Genomic DNA, 21,778 nt, shown 5'->3' with positions numbered 1-21,778 from the left:
TATCACACAACTAAATCTAGTCTGTCTTATCATAATTCTTTACAACACCACAAGTTATCACTCTAGCAATATCCCTAAACTTAGTAGCACAACACTGCATTATGCACTCTCATACACAGACACCACACATTATAATAATATCTGCCCACACTTATTCAAGAACTACATAACGGACCAATTCAGAACTAAACACATATGCTCTCATTCCTACTCCAAAAACACAATACTTTCTCACACTCCTCACCAAACTCCAACATCTGTATAACCATTTTAACTCCAGGCTCACCATAAGTGGGGATATCCACCCCAACCCAGGCCCAAATCCATCCTGTCCAACACAAACTGCTCAAACACAAATGTCAGAACATAACACCCCACTTTCTTCATCCCTGGGCAAATCAACAACAGCAGCAAAACCAACCATCTTTTAATGCTAAATATTAATATTAGAAGTATCAAAAATAAAATACCTGAACTCCAGGCCACAATAGCACACTACTCCCCAGACATAGTTGCTTTAACAGAAACCTGGCTAAATAAAAACATAGCTAACTCAGAAGATCTCCCTACCGGCTACAATATCATTAGACAAGACAGACCATTTCGTAAAGGGGGTGGAACTGCCTTACTCTACAAGTCCAACTTAACTGTCCGTCAATTACCAAACTCCTACCCTCCCCAATAATTGGGACATACTTATCTCACAACTTCAACTTCACCCTAAAAAGGTCATCACCACAATTGTGATCTATATTCCACCTGGTAATACACCTGCTAGCCTTGAAGACTTCTTATCCTGGTGTTCTTCCACATACTCACAAGAAACCCTTATTCTGGGGGACTTCAACCTAGATTGGTTCACCTGTATATCAGAACCACCAAGTAATCTAATAAATCTCCATGGCTACCAGCAGCTAGTGCAAATTCCAACTAGGTGTGATAAAAAATCTAAAAGGGAATCCATCCTTGACTGGGTCCTAACTAGCAACCCCACATTGTACCCTCACACAGGCAGTCTCCCAGACACCTTAAGTGACCACAACATAATATACTTTATACGTAGTAGAACAAGCATATTCAAAACCACTAACTATATATCCACTAGAAACACAAAAAATTCTCTCCTGAGGTCCTCAACACTTTACTGTGTAACTGTGACTGGACCCCCCCTTAAAACCCTCCCACTTGACCAGGCTGTAGCATATTTCAACAAAACATTTCTACAACACCTAGACACTGTCGCTCCATTGCGCAAAATCAAGGTTAGAACCTCTACAAACCCCTGGCTCAGTAAAGAAACCAAACAAATCCTCAAGTCCAGAGACACTGCCTGGTGTTACTATCAAAAAAACAAAGAAACACAAAGCCTAACTAAGTACCAAGAACTGCGCAACCGTGCAAAAAAATGCATTAGGCTGGACAAAAAATCCTACTACACATCATTACAGACTAAATACCAACACAACCCGCAAAAATTTTGGCAAAATGTAAACCAGCTACTAAAATCCACCCAAAAGGCTACCCCCAAACCAACCACCCCTGACACTAAAGTTCCCATCGAAACACAATTCAACTCCCACTTTGTGAACTCAATTCTATCTTTAGTATCACAGGACAGTTCCTTCCTCACTATCCCCCCCAACACAAATAACTCTAATACTAGCTTTACCCTCAAAACAGTTTCCACCACTTCAATCAAAAGCATGCTCTCCAAACTAAAAACCTCATCAACAGCAGCCGACCTACTCCCCAGCTATTTCTTGAAACTTACAGCAGATGCTATTGCTATCCCAGTCTTCACTCTCATAAACAGATCAGTTGTTGAAAACTATGTGCCCAAACTCTGGAAAATATCCTATGTTACACCCATACATAAAGGCGGGACCTCCACTGAACTTAATAACTACAGACCCATTGCTTTACTCTCCCCCCTGGCCAAAATCCTAGAAAAATGCATCCATACCCAGATGCTAAACTATCTCCTAGACTGCAACATCCTGTCACCTACTCAGCATGGTTTCAGACCTGCCCATAGTACCACTACAGCTCTCCTCTGCTTCACAGACACAGTAAACCGTCTCAAAAATGAAGGCCTGCAAGTGTCAACTCTTTTTTTGGGTATGTCCAAAGCATTTGACACAGTCTCACACCAAATCCTGCTAAACAAACTAAACCAATATCATCTATCTAATTCCACTCTTACCTGGTTCCAAAGCTACTTAACTGACAGGTACCAAGCTGTGAAATGGGAAAAATCTCTCTCTCTTCAGCTGCCCATAACTATAGGAGTCCCACAGGGTTCTATCTTAGGACCACTACTATTCACAGTCTTCACAAATGACCTCCACACCTCCACACAGCATGCATCTGTAATTCAGTATGCAGATGACACTACCTTAATCTGTGCTGCACAAAACATTCCCACCCTCCTGCAAACAACTCAACTAGCATTCTCTGACGTTGAAAACTACCTTACCAAAGCCCAACTTATCCTCAATCCAAAGAAAACTCAGCTTACGATTATAACCAGTTCTAACAAAAACACTAACAGTCAATTCACTATCTACTCCAAAAATGCTACTCCAATTGCTCCAGTGGCACAGGCTAAGCTATTGGGAATAACCATAGACTCCCACCTAAAATTTGATAGTCATCTGAACTTAACTATTAAAAAAGTACATGCCAAACTGGGGTCACTCTACCGTATCAAACCATTTCTTACCAACAACACAAGATCAGCCATTGCTCGCTCCCAACTTCTATCCACCCTACTCTATGCATCTCCCATTCTGACTAATCTCAACAAAACTGAACTAAGCAAAATGGAAGCTTGCTATAACAGAATTGCCCCTTTTGCTGCAAATTGCTCATAGAGAACTCATCACTGTACTGCTTTGAGACAGCTCCACTGGCTTGAACTGCCCAACCTCCTAACCTACAATCAGCTCTGCCTCTGTCATTCTATCTATTACCTCCCCAATAACTGTCCTGCCGTCAAAAACCTAGTACAACATCACTCAGCCAAAAGGCCTCTTAGATCATCAAGCAAACTACTACTAGAAGTCACCAACAGCTACAATAGCTTTGGAGATGCACTATATAGTAGTTCGGTGGCTAAAAAATGGAACTCTGTCCCTACTAGCATTCAAAACACATCATCCAAAGCCTCCTTTAAAGACCTCATCAGGCAACACCTCAAGCAAAGTTGGCAGTGCCATGATTGCTCCCCAGGCTAGTGAAAGCGGATAACATATGCATACTAAATCTAGAGCAATTTATAATAGTTTTTCAATCTTACTCACAAACACTGGCTAATCTACAATGTATGTACTGTACCTGTGTACTATGTATGTATTCTACCTACATTCCAAAGTTCAGCTGTACACCACAAATCTATTACTTACCTTTATTTTTAAAATTAATATCTTTTTTGATTGTTCTCTCCACTGTAACTGTTTGTGCCGCATACCACTGTAAAAACATGTCTCTTGTAATTTGTGTGTATACTGATTATGTCTAAATAACTAAATGTGTCTGTAATTTTTCTTTGTGGAGCTTTTCTCCCCGGGCCTTTGCTGAAAAAGGGCCTTTTCGGCTCAGTCAGACACCCCCGGTTAACAAATGTAAAATAAATAAATAAATAAATATAGTACTGGCATACCTGACAGTGTCAGACATCTATCTGTCAAAACAGTAATTGTAATGCATAACTGGTTGGCTAGCTGATGTCTGCCTGTCCTCTGTACAGATGTGCAGATGTCAGGTATCCATCTGTGCTGTTCACAGGCAATCTCTGCTGGACTGACAGTGAGACGTCTGCCCAGCTGTGTTATGAATTCCACAAGTATGAAAACACACCCTGTATATGCCACATGCCAGAGATTTCCCAACTACACTAGCACAGTCACCATAACATGCTTAGTTACAGGTCACCAACACAGACACTGACCACGTTATGTCATATAGTTTTCATACAGCTCAGTTGGTGCACCTCACTGGGCCTCTGCAAGACACAACCAGATGATTGGATGTTGCATGTAACTGTTACCCTGAGGAATCATTCATGTGGCATCAGTTGATAGATGGCCTGCTGACAAATGCCAGGTGGCATGATAACACTGTACCTACATCCCCACTCTTCTCATCTATCCATGGACAATATCCTGGTACACACCTAGGAACACCTGCATTTATGGGCCCCAGTACCAACATATGTGTTACTGTGCATTGCTGATAATAACAGTGTTTGTGTGTTTGTAAATGTGCCATTGATAATACCCTAGGACCTCTCACACACTGCACCATCCCCCATTACCATAGTTAGAAATGGCTGCTGCTGTACTGCACCTTACATGTACCTTGTCACACTCTTCACCCTATGGGCTACCTGGAGCTTGCTTGCAGTAGCAGCACAACACTGTTGTACAAATGTTTATATAGCCATGGGTTACCCTCTGAGTCCTGGCAAGTGTGTATATATGTACAAGTGTGTATATTTGTAGGCTACGTCAGTCTGAAGCCACATTGTCTAAATACAATGCAACTGCCCATACATTGTATGGCATAATGATGTCACTGACATTCACAGAGCCATGACAAACAATCACCCTACTATTCCAGTGGCATGTGCAATAAATGCATATCCCTATAGTAGGACTGTTGATATAGACAAGGGTTTGTATTGCACTCCTGGTCAATGTATGATTGTGGGTATTTCAGAGTATTATCATGAGTGTCAATGAGCAACATACCCAATGTGTGGTGTGGGTGTTGGTTATACTGTTGCGACACCATGGTTCCCCCAGCACATGTTCCAAGGTGCACTGTATGGGGACCACTGTCACAATCAGCCATAAATGTAACTGAGTACACTATACAGGCCAATGATTCCTGTGCTGTATGCAAGGTATCTGTAACAGAATGGACCCACTGACATGGTAGGTTGCACTGGTAAACCCAGGTCTGTCAGATGTGTCTATGACTGTAATGTGTTTGTCAATGTGTCTATGATAGTATGCCATACTATGTGTTGTCCAGTAACACCCTATACATCCCCCATTATCATACTGTACAAGGCCTGGTGATGCTCCTCACCTAAGAAGAGACTCAGGACACACCTCATCCTACAGCTGTGTGTGGTTTGCAATTACGACAAAAACATTATTATCATTACGTACCTAGTTAGGGGTTCTACTGTCAGTGTTGCCATGTACGTGTGTGTGTATGTGAAGGGATCTACTTCAGTTCACTGAATATACATGTCAGAGGAGGTGACCTGTCTATGAACTGACTGACATATGATGACACTTCAAAGAACTCCTGGGATGGGAATTATTTCCATCAAAACTGGTGGTAGATGTGTACATGCCCTCTTTCCCACTGTAGAGCTGAACATTGATACTGGAGGTGGTATATATAGTTGGTTGCTAATGTTGTGGTCACAGCCACCCTCATTGGGGTTACTCTTGTGTGTATCCTGACACTTAGTCTGCTGTAATACTATACAGTGTGTGTTAACAGGTTAGGTAGTCATCAATCACATGATGTGCAGCTGTACACCACCCCACAACCTCCAAAGTTTAGGGCTGTGCCACACACACCAGCACACCTATGTGTACCAACACCAAGATTGCTGTAAATATGGGAAGGTGACACATACCCTGCCAGTACCATCATTGATGACATTAAAGTAGCAGACTGATCATGTACTGCTCTGATGTTTTGCCTGTTATGTCTTGGAATTAAATAGGCTAAAATGTTATCACTGACAAATACAGTACATTCATGTGTACAGTAATGTGTGTGTATAGCATCAACATCAAAGCATCTGTGTGTGCCACCCAGTACACTGTACATTGTCCACTGTAGACGGGATGATGACATCAGACACCATGCACTCACGTGTATACATCCCTGAGACTTATCAGCCATGTGGCACATGCATTAATCATACAGACTTATTACTTGTGCACAGTTGTACCCAGGATATGACACAGTCAACATGTGTCACCACAGTGCCAAACACCTTGCAGGACACAACAGCAGACCACACTTCTGATGCCACATACACACCTGCAACACAAATGGAATACATTATGGAGACCACTAGCAGTCAGTGGTAATACTGGCTACATTGCATCTTGCCTTCACAGCTATACATCCTGACATGTAAGCATTACACTTGCCTGCTGAAAACATATTACTCAGCATTACATTGATGCACCTTAGTAGATTCACCCTGTGCATCAGAAGCATGGTAGCCTGTCTTTGCATTGATGGTATGGATGACAGGGTTTTGGCACAGGTATCATCATTTGCACAGGGTGTGATGTGGGTATGCCAAAGACCTAGGCTGAGCCATTTGGTTGATATCATGTGTGTGTATCATGGGCCTTTGCTATTAATTGGGCTGTGAAGATGTGGTGTGTATAGGTATGGAGGTGCCCTAGCTGTCCTGGTGATGTGTGTGTGTGTGTGTGTGTGTGTGTGTGTGTGTGTGTGTGTGTGTGTGTGTGTGTGTGTGTGTGTGTGTGTGTGTGTGTGTGTGTGTATCCACACAGTCTGGCCATTTGGCTGCCCTATACATGGGGTTATTGTACAGCTGCAGAACATACATGGCAGAGTGTGCAGTTCACTGTCTCTGGCCATGGACAAAAGAACTGCACCTGCCAGGGAGGTCCATGGGCACTACCAGGTAAATGTCAAGATATGGTACTCTCCCCTGAGGATGACACCTGTCCGCTGGATCTGAGACCCTGTTGGGACCAGCCAGGGCCATGTGCACGTGGCCTGCTGTGTTATGGTGTGGACAGCACCCTCCTGCAGTGCTGGCACTGGTACTGCCACTATGGGAGTGGCTACAACTTCTTGCACATCCATGTATACCTCCACCTGTTGGTGTTGCTGACCTACATCCATATAGCTGTCACTGTATTCCCACCATATGCTCTAACATGGACAGTGTACAGTTGACCAGTCCCACCAGCTCGCCAAACCGTCTGTCCATGACCTCTCCAATATAACGATGGGCACCTGCAAGATCACGGATGGTGTCAATCACAGCTGAGTGAGTAGCCCTCTAGAGCCTCAGACCCTGTATGGTATACCATTCCATACATGCCTGTGCCTCCACGATGGCCTGAAACATGTGTCTGGTGACACCAGCTGTGGCACTGCTGCTAGAGGCATGATGTCCAGCAGCCCTCCTATGAGCACCCTTTTACTTCTGCCTGTGTGGTGACCTGATGGACATCCAGCTATGTCTTCTGTGTACAGACGCACTTGCCATAGTCCTCATACTGCCCTGTTCCATGCCACCACCCGCCAACTGCCCCTGATCTATGGCCACTGGTGATGGGGTATGTACAGGTAATGTGACTGTGTGTGGGAATGGGGTGGATAACAGTGGAATGTCAACCAATGGCACAGCTTCAGCCACTGACAACCCAGCCTGTGCCTCACCACACCTATCATCATTGTCAGAGTCTGTATGGATACTAACTTCAGATTGCATGCAGGAGGGACCCTGACCCACCTCGCCACCTGTGAGGGGAAAACAGAAAATTTATTTTCAGACCTGTATGTCATTGCTTACCTCAACACCCAAACACACCCACCCACACCCCCAAACAACCCCACATACCCACACATATGCACACACACATACACACACACACGGACACACACACAGACACACAGACACACACACACACACACACACACACACACACACACACACACACACACACACACACACACACACACACTTACAGGTGAGTTGGCATATAGATATTACACACACCTCTGATTACCCAAATGTCAGCATGCCTGATCTATGGCCACTGGTGATGGGGTATGTTCAGGCAATGTGACTGTGTGCGTGGATGGGGTGGATAACAGTGGAATGTCAAACAATGGCACAGCTTCAGCCACTGACAACCCAGCCTGTGCCTTACCACACCTATCATCATTGTCAGAGTCTGTATGGACACTAACTTCAGATTGCATGCAAGGAGGGACCCTGACCCACCTCACCATCTGTGAGGGGAAAACAAAAAACTTACTTTCAGACCTGTATGTCATTGCTTACCTCAAAACACACACACACACACACACACACACACACACACACACACACACACACACACACACACACACACACACCCACAAGCCCCCACATACCCCCCCACACACACACTTACAGGTGAGGGGGCATATAGATATTACACACACATCTGATTAACCAAATGTCAGCATGCATGACATTCAGCACTCAACAGCATACAGTGCAGCTATACTCAATCCCTGTTACCCGACATTATACATCTCTGTGATGAGTGAGTTGTTTTAGTAGGTTATGGCCCTTCCCCTGGAACACACTGCATCCATGTACACAGTATTGCTGTCCACCTGTTCAGCACCCTGCTATGTACTGTGCACCATACCTCGCAAGTGTACACACCATTGCTGACTGTGTATATTTGTGGTGGTTATGTTTGCTTTGTTTCCACTGCCCCTATGTGTTTGCCAGATACATACCTGGACTGATATGACAACAGATGGCAACAGTGAGTGCCTGATGTTTGATTTGCAGATCTTATCATCAGAAGTGCATGTCTCAGCAATGACATCCAATTATACTGACAACCTCCCAAGCTCACTGTGGTTATCAGGAGTGTACATACCCTGATTGACATGCCACCCTCTTCCCTGATATGCCATGGGGCCACAGTACTGCATATGTTACCATTACACATACCTTATATGTGACATATGACCTGTGCAATCACATGCATTATCAAACAAATGTGTTAGTTGTGCAGATGTTGATTGTGATGCATACAATATGTGGGTTGCATACGTGTGCACAGCCTTAACACTATGTTTTGTTGCAGCGTCTGTATGTGAACAACAGCAGTAACTTTTCATGGAAGGTGTATACTAGCATTGCCCATCCTCACTTGCCATTATGTGGTCACCCCTCTCTACAAATGTCCCCCGACTCTGTCAGATTGCAAGCATGTGTCATGTGCACAGCCCTTGGAGGTCACACAGTCCCTACACTACTGCTGAGTCACGGTTATGTCTTGCACAATGCACGACCTTGAATGTGTTCAGATACAGCTAGTCTCTGTGACCTTTGGACATATGCTTTGCTTCACTGGTGACACCCCACCCCATCCTCAGTCATTTTCCAGATGCATGACAACTATGGGCCACATATGAGTGGCATTTGGCAGTGTCCCACATGCCATACCCCATATGTACCACCATAGTTTCTGCTAATTGACAGCAAACCTACAGGTGTACACTGCCACCAGCAGGGTACAAATGGGGATGGTGGGTATGAGGTGGACTGAGGTTATACTTGTTCATAGGTTCATAGGTTCATACTAGGCTATCTGCCCTAGGGCATTTATAAGCCTAGCCAGAATGTGTTTGGCTTTCGCCACCCATTTTAAATTTATTTTGCTATGCCCTTTTTCGAGGTTAGTATACTGTGCCTCTGTCTAACAGTGACACAGAAGTGATACCCGGGGTAAACCTACGATCTCCCATCCACTCATCAAGATTCCTCTTGAAGAGAGTCAATGAGGGACTCTGCCTAACCTGGACTGGGATTTTATTCCAGAGTGAAGGGAGCCTCTGGGTTATGAATCTGTCCCTCCAGCATGTCCTATTTATTTCAGTGCTGAGGTTCAAGTCTCTCGAGCGTGTAGCTCGATGGGATTTGGATTTTCTGAGGTGCAGCATGTCCATCATTAATTCCGGGTTGGACATGGCTTTATACGTCAGGCACAGATCGCCTCTGAACAGGCGGTATACCACTGAATAGAGCTGGAGTTTCTTTAACCGGGCAGCATATGGCATCTGTTTGAGCCCTTTGATCCTCTTGGTGAGGTACTTTTGGGGTCTTTCCAGTTGCTGCAGGTGTCTGGTAAGGTACATCCCAAAAGGGGCATTGTACTCAATTATGGGCCTGATGAGGGATGAGTAAAGAGGCACGATGACCTCCCCTGATCTAGATGTGAATCCCTTCATGATTAGGTGGGCTATATAAAATGTTTTTCTAACCACTTTGGCCACGTGGTTGTCAAATGAGAGATTGCTATCAACTTGGGTCCCCAGGTCCCTAATTACTTCTTCTGTACTTAATGGATTATCACCTATGTGGTAATTTGTGGGCACTTTGTTTTTGCCAAAGGGGATGACTATACACTTTTTGGCATTTAGCTTGAGGCCATGGCTCTGGCACCAGTTGTCTGTTTCTATGAGGCCCTTTTGGAGGATGCTTGTGTCGGCTGGAGAGGAGAGGCGCCCAATTTGCAGTCATCTGCGAACTTGGTCAGCCACAGTCCTTCCGTGTTGGCCTGCACCTCCGAGAAATATATACCGAACAAGAGAGGTCCCAGGACTGAGCCTTGTGGGACACCACTTGTAACTGGTTTGGAGTCTGACATGGCTCCAGCAATTCTAACCATGTGGGTTCTGTCCTTGAGCCAGTTTGCAATCCATCTAGTGACATAGGGGTTTATATTTAAGCTAGTGAGCTTATCTATAATGCCCGAGTGGGGTATTGTATCTAAGGCTTTTGCGAGGTCCAGGTAGGCTGTGTGGACCACCTTCCCCTCATCAATGGCCTTGGTGACTGTTTCAAAGAAATCAACCAAGTTTAAGAGGCAGGATCTGCCCTTAACAAAGCCGAACTGGGTAGGATCCAGTGTCTGTAGGTCCCCAATATCTTTATTTATGAGGTCCATGATGATCCTTTCCATAGCTTTGCAGATCAAGCTAGTCAGGCTTATGGGGTGATATTTTCCAGGATCCGTTGAGGCACCGCCTTTATGGAGAGGGACCACTGCTGCTGTATGCCACTCTCTGGTCACATATCCTGTAGTAAGGCTGAGACTGAACAGTAGTTTTATGTTTGGGTTTAGCTCTTTTTGGAGTTCATGTAGGATGCAGCCCGGGACACCGTCTTGTCCCATTGATGCTGTGTTTTTTGCTTTGGAGAGGGCGGCTCTTACCTGAGCATCTGAGATGTCAGGGGGGATAGATATTTGCTTTTTTGGTGGGGAGGGGGGGGAGTTTGCGTGAACCTGTCAGCTAGGATGTTGGCAATGTCTGTGGGTTCAGTGTATTTTTTGTCATTTTGGACTAATTCTGAGCATATCTGGGAATTACCACCCAGGTTCCTAACATAACTAAAGAAAGCCTTGTGATTATCCTTAGTGTCCTGTGCAATTTTTCTCTCGAAGCTGGCCTTAGACAATTTTATGAGTGCCCGTAGTTTTTTGCTAATACTGATCAGTGATGCCTTCCCTTTTTGGGATTTTGCTCTATCATTTAGTAGCTTCCTCCTTCTATTGTATAGTTTGTTTATGGCTGGGGTCCATCAGACAGGACGTCTGCCTTTGGAGGATTGGGTCTTGATTTTATTTGGGATCGCATGATCCATGCATTCCTGAAGGTGTTCATAGAATGCGTTTATAAAGGATTCTGCGGTCTGGGCCGTATTTTCCACAGGCCCGGGGCTTTGAAGGATTCCACCTCGGTTTTGAGGAGTGTGAAATTTGCTTTAGAGAAGTTTTTCACTGTGGTTTTCTGGGCAGGGGGTGGGGTCGGGATGTGAATATCCAGTGAGATTAGTTTATGGTCTGATCTTACCAGTGAGGGATACACTTCTGGTCTGGAGCATAGAGTCCCCATGTTGGTGATAATCAGGTCCAGTATGTTTTCCACTCTTGTGGGAGTGGTACCAAGTTGTTCCATAGCATTTGAGTTTATAAATTCTAGGAACCTTTGGGCTAGGGTGTTGGAGCTAGAGTAATGCTCCCAGTCTATGTTTGGGTAGTTGAAGTCGCCCAATATAATGGTGTTTGGAGAGACCTTCACATTTTCCAGTGTTCTCAAAAAGGCCGAGTGGGGTTCTTGGGTTTGGGAGGGTGGTCTGTAGCAGGCTATAAACTGGAAGGCAGTTTTACCCACTGTTAGTTGCACATGGATAGTCTCTGATGCTTCATGCTTTGCCACCAACCTGGAGATGTGGGTATCTTTGATGAATATCGATACTCCCCCTTCTTTTGTGGTTCGGTCCAAGTTTTGGGGCCGAAAAACATGGTATGAGGTATAACCTGGTATTGCTGGGGTGCTCTCGGGAGCCCTGAACCAGGTTTCTGTTACAGCACAGATATCGATGTTCTCCATGCTAAGGAGAGTTTCGAGTGCATGCATCTTGAGGTTTAGACTTCTGGCGTTGAGTAGCATTACTCCTAGTTTCTTATCCCTTGTGATACCTATGGAGGTGGGTTTGTCTTTTGAGCCTTGCCTAAAAAAGGCACTATGGGGGTAGCAAGAGCCTTTGCCAATATCCGAAAGCCCAGGGGTGACAGGTGCAAGCCGTCCCTAGCGAAGCATCGTGGCTTGTCGAGCATATCATCCCAAGCTGACAGGCATTGGATCCCCTTTGAATGACACCAGTACTTAAGCCAATTGTTGAAATTGATCATCTTGTCTTCATATTGTGGCATCATTCTTGGTGAGGGTAAGATGCTACTCAAGGTCAGGGTCATACTGGCCTGGGCTACATGCTCAGAGAGCTCCTTTATGTCTCTTTTCATGTAGTCCAGGGAGGTGCGTCTCAGGTCATTCACACCAGCATGGACAATGACTGAGTCATATTTGTACTTGCCTTGGAGTGACCTGAGTGCTTGTGTTATGTGGCAGATCCTAGCGCCCGACAGGCTGCTCACCGTGACCCTCTCCTTGTTCAGCCTGGTGAGCGGGACGTCAGTGTGCCTGACGATAGAGTCACCTATTACAAGTGTATCAGGTGTGTTGTTTAGTCTTAAGGGCTGTGACTGTTCGGCACACTGGCTTTGTGAGATATGTGTTGCACGTGTTTTGTTTTGGGGTAGTGGTTGCTTGGGGTCTGCTTTGGAGGTCTCTGTTGCTTAGGCAGATCTTTATTTAGAGCCTCCGAGTATGTTTTTGTGTGATTATGTGTTTGGTTTGCTGTCGTGGTAGGTCTATGTGAGACTGGAATTGTAGTGAGTGTGGTTTCCTTCTCCTCCTGACTGGTTATGCCGGTACTGAGTTGAGAGAGCTTAGCCTCCAGTTTGGCTATATGGTTGCATCTCTCACATGTGTTGGAATTTGTTGGGAGGAGGAGGAGGTTGTCTGTGTACATGAGGCAGTTGTAACATTGCCTCAAGATTCCCAGATTCACCAGCTGGACTGGAGAGGATATTGACAACTGACCTTTGGACATGCTAGAATAATATTGAGAATTCCTTAATAATTGAAAACAAGGGCCAGTGGGGAGTGAGGGTGTAGTAGTGCTGACTTATCTAATTGCTTTAGTGAGCAAGTGCCAGGTAACTTAAGTGCAATGTGTTACAGGTAACTTAAATGCAAAAACGGCAAACAGTAACTTTCTTTCAAGTGAAACAAGGAAATAAGTACAGTAAGCAATGCAGATATCACTAGTGATCCACAGACGCGCTGAGAAGCTGCGTATTAGGTGGAATTAGCGTTCCAGGGAAATAACAAGCAAACAAACAACAAGCATATAAACAAAGCTAGATTAGGCAGGCCTGGATCTAGTCTATGCTACAGCAAACAAGGTGTACCAATTTCAGTAAAATACAGTTCAAATATTCAGGCACTATAAACTTTTGATGAAAGCTACCTGTCCTGCCACCACAGTGCATGCCACAAACCTTCCTAATGTAAAACAACTGGTCTGAAGCCCAAGTGCTTAATCCAAAAGACTTAGAATGATAGCTACACTTTAATCAAGTTACTATAATAATTACAATTGAATACTTTAGAGAATGCCTGGATTAGTGCTCGAGTTACACAAACAAAGCTAGATCCAGCAGGCCCGAATCCAGTCTATGCCACAGCAAACAAGGTGCGCCAACTTCAGTAAGAAGCAGTTCAGATATGCATGCACTATAAGCCTTTAACCAGAAATTCCCAGCTCAGAAGGGCAGAGTCCAGCCTCTCCTCCCACAAGAGTGCAGACCATGAACCCTCTTAATGTAAAATAACTGGCCTGAAAGCCCAAGTGCTTAAACCAGAATTAATACACTTTTAGAATAACAGACACTGAGCCCTCAATCAGCAGTTCCCCACCTAGAAGGATGTAAGCTACCTGTTCTGCCACTACAGTGCAGACCACAAACCCTCTCAGTGCAAAACAACTGGAGCGAAGCCCAAGTGTTTAAACCAAAAGGCTTAGAATGAGTTACACCAAGCAGTAATAAATACAATTGAGTACTTTTAAGATGATGTAAAAGTAAAATAAAGTAGGTAGAAACACAAGTACAGTAAAAGCAGATGAAATTTTTTTATTATTTTTTTCTGAACAAGTGCTGAGATCAAAGAAACAGATTTGAGTGCTGAAACTAGAAAACTGGCTAGTTATAAGAAAAAAAAACTAAGCTAGAAGGCTTCCCTCCAACACAGAAGGGCTTGGGGGCTCAGAAGCCTACAAATAGTCTATACCACTTAACAGGAAAGGCAGGAAAAAAGCTTAAATTTTTTTTCCCAGATGCTCTCTTTGTACACAGTAGGAGTGCCTGAAATCAGAATATGATCTCACTGCACTCAATTGAGTGAGCAAATGAAATGGGCCCAGAAGGAGTATCCAAACACAAATTTACAAGAGGGGCGGGCAGTTTTAAGGCCACTAAGATTAACACCAAAACAAAAACAGGGAGGATGGGTGGGACTAACTGAAGAGCAGAGTCAAAACTTCCAGTTCAGTTAATATTCCTGCAACACACAGTTAAAATCAATTTAAATACTGTATTTTTTTGAAAAAAAGTGCAGATAAAGGTACTTAAATTCTGTTATACGTCCAGTTGAATACAGCAAGTTCTTAGCCAGCCAAAGCTGAGATTTTTAAGCAGAAAATATTTCACACTGTACCACTTAAATAGGCAGCTTATGTATCTTTATCAATAATGTCTGCAGGTTTCAGCCTTGGTCTCGGAACACCATAATATACTGCAACACATGCCTGTGGGAGACTTGTTAAGCATATGGTACCTGGAGAGAGCCCTGGATGATGTCCCCTGTGGGCAACTCTTGTATCTGATTACCCTAACCCATAGGCCACAATTATGCAGAGTTCGGGTAATTGTTGGCTCAGGTACTGTGCAGGTTGTACGTGCTAGACATTCCTGCAAGTCCCCAATGTTGCTGTATGTGTCTGTGCAGCCTCTGTCACCAGTTTGCAACATGTGCTATCATCTGTTTTGGATGGGCATCTGTTTATTTCTGACTTGAATGTTGTCCCATACGTCATATACATATGCATGACTGTCTGCACTGTTTGCCATGGTATATGCAATGTTGATGTAAGGCTACTTTTCCTACTCCTGAGTGCTACCTTTCAGATATGGGATGAATTCCATGGTTTGTAAGAGGTGTGAAAGCCAGGGCTGCCTCTGTTGCAAGGTGAGTGAGCAGATGTAATGGACAGATATCTTGGATAGCAGAACATTACTTGGTGTGACATTTAGGCCCTGTATGTGATGGAAGGTGTGTATTCCAGAAGAGTGAATGCTGTCAGTACCTCACAAGCTGCTTCCGCAATATGTTATTTGGAGTGTGTGCACACATGTGTCCAGTGTTTGTTAAGGTATATATTCCCCATAGTTGTTGTCCTAACATAGGATTCCATGTTACACATGCATTGCTCATTTTAAGATCACATTACAGGTTGTAAACAGTGTGTAATGTGGTACTGTGATTTGCCAGTGTGTAGATCTGGAATAGTTGCCATTGTGATATTGGTGTATACAGTGTTTTACACACTGTAAAAGGGTACTGTGTCAAACATGTCCATACTGTAGGCCATTCCTCCCACCATTATGTTCATCTCTGTCCACACATCTTGCACTGACAGCTTGTGCGGTATACTGCAAGACTCATACATACCCTTCATATATGACACTAAGGTGACAACTGTGATGCAGTGCAGTTAACAGCAACAATAAGTGAACATGTTCAGCATGCATTCTGTGTAGGTGTGTTACATGTGTGCATGGCATATAGCATGGCCATAACATGGCCAGTATATTGTCAAACATGAAATTTAAAAAATCCATACTCACCAGCCGCAAACTGCTGCCCTAGTTGGATACCAGTGTGAGAAATTTAATGTCAGTAGCCACACCTGTGCCATTGGTACAGGGTGAGAGCAGCATTTCAAAACATCATCTATACAAACCCACAATACTGGAGATTATGCACATCTGCTCCTTAGAACTCCTATCACTTCAACTGAAGCCCATTACACTGACACCCATTTCAGTGAGACCCCATCACCTAAAGTTCATTCCACCTAAACCTCATTGCACCTAACACTCACTTTACTGAAAAGTAGTACTCTAAAGCAAGTCAAATGTATATGTCCTTTTCCACACTGTAGTGCAATCCTGGTGTTAGTATATATAGTTGGGGGGTGGGGGTGGCGTATCCCCCCCCCCCACCTAGTTGGCTTATATAAATAATGTAAAAAAAACAGACAACATAAAACCAAAGTGGGGGATTATGCCCCCCACAACCCCAGTGTGGGGGGCTGCACCCCCACACCCCCAACTATATATACTAACACCAGGATTGCACTACAGTGGGGAAAAGGACATAAACATTTGACTTGCCTTAGAGTACTAGTCGTCAGTGAAATGAGTTTTAGGTGAAATGAGCCTTTAGTGAAATGAACATTAGGTGATTTGGTCTGAGTGACATGTGGTTCACTGAAATGGTCTTTAGGTGAAGTGATACAAATATGTTCCATAATACTCTTATGCCACATACTATATTATCTTACATATGCATATATATACTTTACAGATGTAGATAGATAAGAAGCAGTGGTCTACTAATGTGCCCTGGGGCCTTACCTGGATGCTCCAGGTCCATTGTTTGGGCGGCACCTACCTCCACAATACTTTCTTCGGCTGCTGGAATTTGCCGGAATGTGGGTGCCCCAAAGCTGGTGAGGAGCTCCTCCACAAGAGTCAGTGGGGGCTGGATGGTATTACCCCCACCTGTGGCTTGCTGGTCCCTTCTGACAGAAGCAGCATGTTGACGGGCATGGCAGATTAGGTCAGTACACCGATGTTGTACCTGCTCATAACTTCGGTTATGCAGGCCAACATCGTTTACCATGTGGACAAGCTCATTCCACAGGGCAGAACTCTCCTGCATGTTCTGTGATGTTCTTGAGAACAAGGTTCTGTGATGCTGCACAAGGTACTGCACAATGATTTCTGTCTCCTTTGTACTATATGCAGGAAGCCTTTCACGGGACATGTTAACTGAAAGACATATACAGGTGACAAGGTGTGAGGACACCAGACTGCAAGGTTATCGTACTTGATACTTAACATCTCTCTCACCCCCATGATATATGCATAACTAATCTGAACACAAACATCACTCAGTATGTTTGCACCAAACCATTTGTTGGGACATATATCCTATTGTGGAGCAGATGCTGGACTTTGTCGTTGTTCATGTTCCATGTTTAAACAGAGTATCATTAGTGGTCTGTTGCTATAAAAATGTCACCTGAATGCCATTATAATGGCCACTGTGTTTCCATATATGCCTCTGTTCTGTTTGCTATGCAACCATTCCAAATCTGGTGTTTTGGATTGCTGGGACTATGTCTGCATGCTGTTATAGCTCATTCTGGATTATGCTGACTATTACTGACAACATATGTTGTAACACTGCAACCGAATATCACATTTGGGAAAGCTTTTCCCAGCAGACCCACTTCTTCCGCTTTATCTGGCCATGGCTGTAGGCTGCATCACATCTGGGACCTAACACAAGACCTCTTCTTCTGCTGGTCCAGCACTAGCTTCAGGTGTACCCACCTCACGGGATGCGGCCTGTGCCCCCCCCCCCCACCTGAGAGTGCACACAGACAGGATCCTGTAACCTGATATCAGGTCCAGGGTCTTGTGCATAGGTAGCTCTGCAGAGAATTGTGTGATGAGCAAAACAACCGTGATGTCCTTGTGACACATGCAGAGGTTCAGCCTGCCCCTACTGCTCAGCCCCCAGCACAGCTGCCTTCAGGGCCATGAAGGTGCAGTGGTGACTGTCTATGTGTGGGGAGCTCAGCCCCACTATTTCCATTTCCACACACCCCACCCTGTCCAAGGTGTTTACCCACCACATGTGTCATACACCAATCCTGTATGCTGTTCTGTCCATCATGTCTGTCTTCTAAATCACCCTACCTCCCCATATATACCTACTATCCTTCCCTAACATTCCATTCTCACCTTAACACACACAGTGCAATGTGTTACCAACACAAATGTCACATCATACATGACTGTCTTTTTTCCACCCACTAACTTGTGCTTACGGGTGCCTTAATCACTATGTATCTAACAGCCCTTGTTCTGGCCAGCACATACATTATCAGCCCTTGCAAATGTGTAACCCAGGTATCCACATATATGTACCAGTAAGCCATCTGGGCTGCAGGTATATATGAGGTGGTACCAAACATGTCATACAGCACAGTCATTCAACAGTAGGGACATTTTTTTAACATATATATATATATATATATATATATATATATATATATATATATATATTCATATATATAGATTTGTATCACTTCACTGAAGGACCATTTCACTGACACCCATTTCACTGAGACAAACCCACCTAAGGTTAATGTCACCTGACAGTCATTGCACCTTATACTCATTTCACTGACAAGTAGTACTGTAAGACAAGTCAAAGGTATATGTCCATTTCCCCACTGTATTGCGATCCTTGTGTTAGTATCTATAGTTAGGGGTGGTGTTGGGAGGGGCATAGCCCCACACCATGTTGGGTTTTACCATATAATGTAAAACAACACCAGACAACAGAAAAGCAAATTATGTGGGGGTCTACTCCCCCCCATTCCCCATTGTGGGGGCTGTGCCTCCAACAACCCCCCTAACTATATCTACTCACACCAATATCACACTACAGTGGGGAACAGGACATATACCTTTGACTTGCCAAAGACTACTACTTGTGCGTGAAGTGGCCTTTAGATGAAATGCACAATCAATGAAATGAACTGTAGGTGATTTGGTCTCAGTGAAATGAGTGTCAGTGAAATGTTCATTCAGTGAAGTGATACTAATATATATATATATATATATATATATATATATATATATGTGTGTGTGTGTGTGTGTAAGACATGTGGGCCACAGTAGGGCCCTCCTTCCTGAACTACTGCACTGTTCTGCCTTGCTACAACACAGAGCATCACATGCAGACACAGCCTCAAATGAGGGGGAATACATAGGGAAAGACTGTAGATAGCCAGCGAAAAAGATGTCACCAGTCTTGCATTAAATAATTTATTCACACTGAATAACACTCTGGCGCCTTGGCACAGCCTTCCTGGAGTTACAAAATATGCCACACTATGCATACATATATATATATATATATATATATATATATATATATATATATATATATATAAATATATATATAGATATATATATATAAAATGTCATAGTAGTGACTTTTCACTGTTAAAAGCTTGAATTTTGGAACATATTTCAGAAACAGATGAAATGTTAATGAAAAAGAAATTATTGTACAAAGAAACTCTATATATTTTAAAATTTAATACACTATTTCCAGCAGGTCTAAATAGTGAATGTAACGGGAGAGTGTTTCTTTAAAATGTATATATGATTATTTTAATTGATGGTTGACTAATTAGATGATTGTTTAATTAATTGTATTTAAGTGAATATATGTGTGAGTGTGTGTGTGTGTGTGTGTGTGTGTGTGTATATATATAGATATATATATATATATATATATATATATATATATATATATATATATATATATATATATATATATATATATATATATATATATATATTATATATGTATGCATGATGTGGCATATTTTGCAACTCCAGGAATCGCCCACTGCCCAGAGGGCCAGACGCTATGTCCATAGCAGTTGTTCAACAAGACATCATTAAAGCACATCTTGCTGGCATATATCACGCCTTCAAAATCATCTGTCCCATTATTACACACCAAATACTACATTCAAATACAATGGTGTCATGTTTCACATACCTGTTGTAGTAGTGTGCTGTTTTCTGTTTTGCAACTCAAGGATGTCTTGATTGCTGTTTTTTCCTGTTGCTATACCTTTTTTGTGTATAACTTGTAGTTATGTTTTGGATTTTTTTTTGTTTGGGGTATCAATCTCCCTCTCTCTCTCAGTCTCTGTGTCTCTCTCTCCACTACAGGGCTCGAGCTACTTTGACTAGGTTGCAGCAAGCCTTTTGTAGATGTTGCTCAGGAGCAGGTGATGGGCTCTGGCCCAATTGGTGTTACCAACTTGCTAATCGCATGCAGCCAACTGTGTACTACTTCGAACAGGAAATCTCATAGCAACCCACTACTATAAATGACTGCAAAATTGTGGGGGTTGCCCCTTTACCTTTCCTGTATGGAGGACATCCTTCCTCTGTGTAGGCAACACTGTTACAGACAGCAAGTAGCAATACCTTCCACAACAGGACTTGCAGACACAAGACACATACAAGTTTTTATAAGGTTCACGGCTTACAGAGAGAGTGTAAGTATTGCTGCTGTCTGCATTTGTGTGTACATGCTAGTTTTGCAGGGAATGCAGTCTGTCTTCATAACTCTCAACTGTGGGCCTATCCACATGATGGCCAGAGAGTTGGCTGTTATGTTTTGTCTGCTCACCACACAGGTCATATGTCCAAAACATCAGTGGCATAACTCCTTTGATTGCCATCAGTACATGGCAGCATTCAGTTCTGTTTCTGGCTTCATATTCCTGAGTACAGGTATGTTGCAACCAATCATGTAACACCAGCAACTTCCACAGTGCGTAACAGCAATATTGGACATATGGCCCTGTTTTCCAGCCTCTGTCCTCCACATATATGCCAGGCTTTGTCCTGATGTAATACAGTAAGAGGTTGCTAGGTAATGGCATCTCATTATTTACTGCTACATTCCTGCTATCATTCCAGTCATGTTGTGGACTCCACACAAATTGTGGGGTTGGGTCCATATATATGAGGGCAACAGTTGGACAAAACATGTGTGACCTTGTACATTCTGGAGGTCAGTGTGTGGTACACAGTGTTATTTGCCCTTGTATAATTTTTTATGGAGGAGGAGTATTCAATACTTTTAACCTAGACTGTTACAACATGTGAGTGATATCTGTGTTAAGACACATTGAGGTATATGGCCGTACATTTCCATACTTTTCTCCATGTGAACAGTGGGGGACTCCAGCTTACAGTGGTACACACAGTTCTGTTTTTCAGTGTGATAGTGACAAATTAAGTTAAGCATTGCTATGTAACAGATACATTGATATTTTCACGACTAGTAAATTTTTCCCTAGGGGTTGAGTACAGAGTGTAATTGGAGGCTGCTGAACTACATCTGTAATTAAGTGTTGATTGTATCTTATCTTCAAGGCAAGTGCTTTTCAACTGTTGTACTACTTGAAGGTCTGAGTCTGGACAGCATAAGTATGTTACATGTTTCACATTACTTGCATCAACTGTTTTGTGTGAGACTTGCATTAATCAGTGATTATGTATTTCAAACATCTACGTGCTGTAACAAATGGCATAAACAATTCAATAATACTCAAATAAATTCTTCTGTGCGTGCATACTTGTGTGTGGTGTCATGTCCATTG

Source organism: Protopterus annectens, chromosome 3.part0, assembly GCF_019279795.1.
Source record: "Protopterus annectens isolate FY-2018-M chromosome 3.part0, PAN1.0, whole genome shotgun sequence".
NCBI lineage: Eukaryota > Metazoa > Chordata > Ceratodontiformes > Protopteridae > Protopterus > Protopterus annectens.
This window is presented reverse-complemented; position numbering follows the sequence as displayed.